The sequence below is a fragment of the Phoca vitulina genome, unplaced genomic scaffold, assembly GCF_004348235.1.
Source record: "Phoca vitulina isolate PV1807 unplaced genomic scaffold, GSC_HSeal_1.0 scaffold10, whole genome shotgun sequence".
NCBI lineage: Eukaryota > Metazoa > Chordata > Mammalia > Carnivora > Phocidae > Phoca > Phoca vitulina.
This window is the reverse complement of record NW_022589713.1, coordinates 14,780,944-14,787,499: the sequence shown is the minus strand read 5'-3', so window position 1 is coordinate 14,787,499 and position 6,556 is coordinate 14,780,944. Positions and strand designations below refer to the sequence as shown.

Genomic DNA, 6,556 nt, shown 5'->3' with positions numbered 1-6,556 from the left:
TACATTTAGGAATTTTAATAAATGTATATGTATAGAAAGAAAGCTTAAAAATAAAATGTATGAACAAAGGAAAACAATATCTCTCTCTCTGTAGTGAAAAATCCAAAATAAAATAATTGGAAACCGACTTTAAACGTGGATTCAGAGAATAATGCCCTGTGACCACACGCAAAGGTGATTCAACCTTAGGAAATACAGCAACGTAATTCAATATACTATGTTAACTAATTAAAAGTCAATAATCTTATATTAGAATAAATATATGCTCCTATTACCAATGACTGGGAAGACGACTTGGCAGTCAGGCACTTCTCTGTAGGTCAGCTGGCATTCAGGGCATTGCTGTTCATCCCCCCTGGGGCTCCTTTCAACCTCTTTGACAACAAGAAGAAATGAACAACATTAAACTCTGTGCCTGCCATGTGTTCAGCATGGACAACTGTGATGACTTGCTACCAGAATATCTCGACTTCATCCGTGGTTGGGTTGACTCCAAGGACCTGCCCCTGAGCATCTCCCTAGAAATGCTCCAGCAGAGCAAAATCTCGAAGGTCATTCGCAAAAACACTGTAAAGTAATGCCTTGAGCTCTCCTCTGAGCTGGCAGAGGACAAGGAGAGCTACAGGAAATTCTACGAGGCCTTCTCTAAAAACCTAAAGCTTGGGATCCATGAGAGCTCGACTCCTCAGCAAGGCCTTTCTGAGCTGATGCGCTATCACACTTCTCAGTCTGGAGATGAGAGAACTTCTCTTTCAGACTATGTCTCCCGCGTGATGGAGACCCAGAAGTCTAGCTATTACATCACTGGTGAGAGCAAAGAGCGGGTTGCCAACCCGGCTTTTGCAGAGCGAGTGCCGAAGCGGGGCTTCGAGGTAGTGTGGATGACGAGGTAGTGTGGATGACGAGGTAGTGTGGATGAGTACTGCGGGCAGCTCAAGGAGTCCGACGGGAAGAGTCTGGTCTCGTTACCGAGGAGGGCCTGGAGCTGCCTGAGGATGAAGAGGAGGAGAAGAAAATGAAGGAGAGCAAAGGCCAGCTTGGGAACCTCTGCAAACTCATGAAAGAAATCTTGGATAAGAAGGTTGAGAAGGTGACCATCTCCAGGCTGGTTGTGACGGCAGTGTGACTAGCTACAATGTGACTAACCAGCACCCACAGCAGGACGGCCAACATGGAGAGGATCACGAAGGCCCAGGCTCTTGGGGACGACGCTACAGTGGGCTCTACGATGGCCAAAAAGTGCCTGGAGATCAACCCTGACCGCCCCATTGTGGAGATGCCGTGGCACAAGGCGGAGGCGGACAAGAATGACAAGGCTGTCGAGGACCTGGCAGGACTGCTGTTTGAAAGGGCTCTGCTCTCTTCTGGCTTCTCACTGGAGGATCCCCAGACTCACGACCACCGCATCTACCACATGATCAAGAGAGGCCTGGGCATTGCCGAAGATGAAGTGACAGCAGAGGAACCCAGAGCTGCTGTTCCTGATGAGACTCCCACCCCAGCCCTGAGGGTGATGCGGATGCCTCTCTCATGGAAGAGGTAGATTAGGGGTTTCTATCGACAGACCATGGGCCCGTGAATAGTGTCCCCATAGCTCCTCCCCAGCAGCCAGGAATGGCCCCAGTTCACCTGGTTCCCTCTGCTGATGTCTAGTGTTTTTTTATTTTTCTCCTGTCTTTGAGGCAGGATATAAGGGCCTCAAGCCTTAGCCCTTCCCATATTTGATAAGGAATTTGGCTGTGTATTATGGGGTTTTTTGTTTATTTTGTTCAGAAATTAAAGTATACAAAATAGTTTTATTAAAAAAAAAAGAATAAATATATGCTCCTAAAGGAGGAATAGATAAAATTCAGAAACCATTCTTAATATATAAAGAACTTTTAAAGTTGGTGAAAAAAAAAATCAGCAATCCATTAAAAAATAAACAAAGGACCCAGACAAGTTAATTGCAGAGGAGGAAAAACAAGTGCCCAATAAAAATATGAAAAAATCAAATTGTCACTAAATGGTTAAGGAGATACAAATGAGGAACCCGAAGCTTTCATCTAGTCATATCTGAAGCAAATATTCTCTTCTGGTCTGAGTCTGGCTTTCAAGATTGTAGAAGTTGTCTTTTTATTGACATACAGATTTTAGATGTTTCTCGCATACGCAGATTCATCATTCTTTTTGTTTTTTTATTTTTTTAAAGATTTTATTTATTTATTTGAAAGAGAGAGAGCACGAGCAGAGAGAGAGGGAGAAGCAGACTCCCCGCTGAGTGGGGAGCCGGATGTGGGACTCGATTCCAGGACCCTGGGATCATGACCTGAGCCGAAGGCAGAAGCTTAACCGACTGAGCCACCCAGGCACCCCTTGTCATTCTTTATATGAGCGTGATATTGTTTCACTTCCTTGAGATTTGAAAAAACTGAAGAGGTTATAATATCCTATGGGTATATGATATCCTATATAATAACACAAACATATATAATAACATCGTAAAGGATGGGAGGAACCAACATTCTCATCCCATGTTGTTGATGGGAGTGCAAACAACAGATTTTGAAATATAATCAGTCAGCAGATACTAAAACATTAAACATGTTCATCTTTTGAACTTGCAATCCTACTTTGAGGAATCTATGCTGCAGAAATAAATGAATCAGACAATACAAGGATATTTCTTGGCAGCACTGTTTATAAAACTCCGTGGGAAGTGGGGGAGGTGGAGGGAGCAGGGACAGCTGAACATCCATCAAGAATAGAATGGTAAATTCTATAGGGATTTACAAAATGAGATGCTTTCTTCCATTATTGACATTATATTTACACTGATTACTTTATACAGAGGGATATTCATAATATACTACTAAATGAAGAAAGCAGGGTACAGGATGTAATTGATAATGTGTTGATTTTGCTGACCCAGGATTCGTTAACCTTTTTTGTAAAATAGGACCTGGGTTTTCCTTTTGGGAGTGTTTGTGTCACACACACTCCGCTAACCAAATTCAAATGTTGAAATCGTAACTCCTAATGTGATGGTATTAGGAAGTGGGCCTGTTGGGAGGTGATAGATCATGAAGGTGGAGCCTTCGTGAATGGGATTAGTGCCCTTATAAGAAGAGACATGAATTCTTTCAGTCCTTCTCCTTCTTCCTCCACCTCCCCATTCCCCTCACTCTTTTTCTTCCATCTCTTTCTCTCTCTCTCTCTGCCTCTTTATCTCTGTCTCTTTCTCTCGCCAAGACAACCATCTGCAAACCAGGAAGAGTGTCCTTACCACATACCGGATCTTAAAGCACCTTGATATTGGACTTCTCAGCCTCTAGAATTGTGATAAATAAACGCTTGTTGTTTAAGCTACTTGGTGTAGGATATTTTTATATGGCAGCCCAAACTAAGACAGGCCCCTGTTCTCAATCCATGTGTGCCCATGACACATGACTGGAGAATCAGAGCATTTCTCTAGCCACAGGGATTGATTCAGGGATGAACATTTAATATAATCAGAGGCAGTAAGTGCAAAATCTCAGAACGTTCATTGGTTCTGTTGAAAAAGAAACATACTCTCTTTTCTCCTGGGTTTGGAACTATAAATATGTACACCCCGAGCTGCAGTGCCTATCTTGCCACCACAGGGGGAGACTTTCCCAAGAATGTCCCAATATAGAGAAAAACTGAATCAAGACAAAACTAGACCAGGTGCTGCTTTAAGTCCCTAGATCCAGCTGTGCTTGAAGCCTACCAGATTTGTGAACCAATAAATCCCCCCTTTTACTTAAACTACTTTCTGTTTCTGTTACTTGTAATCAAAAGAGTCCTGATTAATATAGAGAATTGATTCTGACTTTATAAAGCAGAGCTTTTATAATTATGCATTTGTGTTTGGATAGATGCATTTGCACATATTTGTTTGGTGTGGAGGATATACTCTAAAATGTTAACATTGAGTTTCTCAGGGGGATGGGATTGGAGAAGGTGAAGGGGTGTTATACACCTCTGTAATGTTTGACTTGCATACGAGTGTTTGTATCTTTGGTAATTTTTTTTAAACCTTATAAATTAAAAAAAATGGATGTCGTATATTTTGTGTTTTACCAAATATGGGATTTTATAGAGGGGGTAATGGTGCAAGTGACCTGGGAAAAGAAAAACAGCTTAAATCTGATACTAGAAACATCTTTAAAGAATAATTGTATTAGCTGATGAAAACCTAGAAAACCTTTTTTGAGTAAATTCTTGATTTCAGAACTTAAATGTAATTGATTAGTGCTCTTTATATCTTTATCTTGAATTAAAATGATTAATGTTCCTTAAAATGGCCTTCTTCCGGGGCGCCTGGGTGGTGTAGTCGGTTAAGCGTCTGCCTTTGGCTCAGGTCATGATGCCAGGGTCCTGGGATGGGTCCCGCATCGGGCTCCCTGCTCAGTGGAGAGTCTGCTTCTCCCTCTGCCTGATGCTCTGCTTACTTGTGCTCTCTATCTCTCTGTCAAATAAATAAATAAATAAATAAAAATAAAATGGCCTCCTTCCTAGCTAACTTGATGCACATATGACATTAACCCAATATATTTAGGAATAGGAAACAGGATTTCTCCCTAATGATTAAAATATATCCTCCCCCGTTAAGAAAACAAAATAATAAATTATTTCACTATTGACCTGGAAATTTGTCTTTCTCACATTCTAATTCTGACTTAATAAACTGGAAGTTCTTATCATAGTTTATTTTGAAATATGTTTTAAATGATTACTTAGGATAGCGTTTGTGACTTTTTCCACAGTCATCTTTGATTTCTTGATTATAAACGTCACCAAGTATCTGATCAGCCCAAATGATCAAAATCTTGATGTTATAATTTTACACAAACACAATTTGGAGGCATATGTTGTTACAGTACTTATATTTGCTTTATTTAGTAAGATGGCTTTTTCCCTCCTGGAGGTTGGGGAAGGGAGATCGGTGGGGACACTAATGATATCATGCAGAGGAAAACACTGTGACTCTTGCCTTTGAGTGGCATTTCACAGGTCCTCATCTCACAGCCCACTTTAAATCCAGGAAAGGTCACTTACCTTCTCTCACGAGCCTTTAACTCACTTGAGAGATGGGCTTAGCCGAAGATAAAGCTCCTGTGAATTGGTAACCTGGTTTCGGGAAAAGACTTACATAGTAACTAAGGTGTTGGATAAACAGACACTTACCATTTATTTACAAAGCAGCCTCATAGGGGCACCTGGGTGGCTCAGTTGTTAAGCATCTGCCTTCGGCTCGGGTCATGATCCCAGGGTCCTGGGATCAGGCCCCACATGGGGCTCCCTGCTCCGCGGGAAGCCTGCTTCTCCCTCTCCCACTCCCCCTGCTTGTGTTCACTCTCTCAGCTGTGTCTCTCTCTGTCAAATAAATAAAATCTTAAAAAAAAAAAAAAGAAAAAGCAGCCTCATAGCTATGATTATTATATTGATTATTTCTTCACAGTACAATGTAGCTGTCTTGAAGTTCCTTTTTCCAGGAAGAGGATCAGTTAAATTAAAAGTTGGGAATTGCTTTCTTGAATATGGGTATATCACGTTATTAGATTGTATCTGCAAATCCATATGCCATGTTTATAGGTAGAAATGATCATGTCTATCGGTAATTTCTAGGGAAAAACGGCATTTTTAGAAGAATGGGATTTCTAATGAAGCATGTATGAAATATTACCCATTAAATCCATCAAAATGAAAATTTTGACAAGTGACAGTGAGTGAAATAAGTAAACAAAGCACTCTGAAAAAGCACTATATGTAAATAATTTTTATTTTATAAACTCCATCCCCTAAGAGGGCATAATTGATTTTATTGACTTACAGTACCACCAACATTCTTGTAATGTAAAATTTAGTAGCTAGCCTGGGCATTAAATTTTAAGCTCAGAATCACCATCAATCTTTTATTTAGATCTGATAAGCTTCAGCGGTTGCTTCAACAATGGAATCTTCATATGGTTCTCCCACATGGAGTAATTCACCCTCAGGATATTATGTCCTCTTTTATAAGTCTGTATGCCAAAGTATTACCTCTTACAATGGAAATCATGTACAACTAAATTTTTCCCCCACTTTGCATTGGAGTGAGGATTATGTTGCTTTGACTAACAACTTATATTTTTTTCTCCTCGGCTTTATTAACTCTAGCCAAGTCCTTCATTTTCATGAATAGAATTGAAAATGCTGTTCTTTTAATCTTCTGGGTTGAATTCTGGGTCATGCAAAGATTAAGTGAAGTGACTCCAAACCTAAAATCCTATAATTACAGAATCTCTGTTTAGGTTGGTGGTTGGTCTTCCTTTTCCCTCTGCTTCTAAGTTGGGAAGAGAGCTCTCAACTACAAATTAAGAAAGTCTTGGCTTGTTCATCTGTGGTAAAGCAAACAGATTTAAAGAGGCCATCTATTTAACTACCATTTGTTCTGTTTAATCTGAGATTAGGCCTAGGTTTACAAAAGAAATCTACTAAATACCAGGATTCTTTAAGACAGCATTACTTGATCATAGTATCTCCCTATAGCCTCTTTTGAGTAGTTTGTAAT

At 40.3% G+C, this 6,556-nt stretch overlaps 1 pseudogene; it reads left to right on the top strand.

The window, feature by feature from the left end:
* The first annotated feature begins 261 nt into the window (after positions 1 to 261).
* LOC116635223 lies at positions 262 to 1,548 on the top strand (annotated as a pseudogene).
* Positions 1,549 to 6,556: the final 5,008 nt, after the last annotated feature.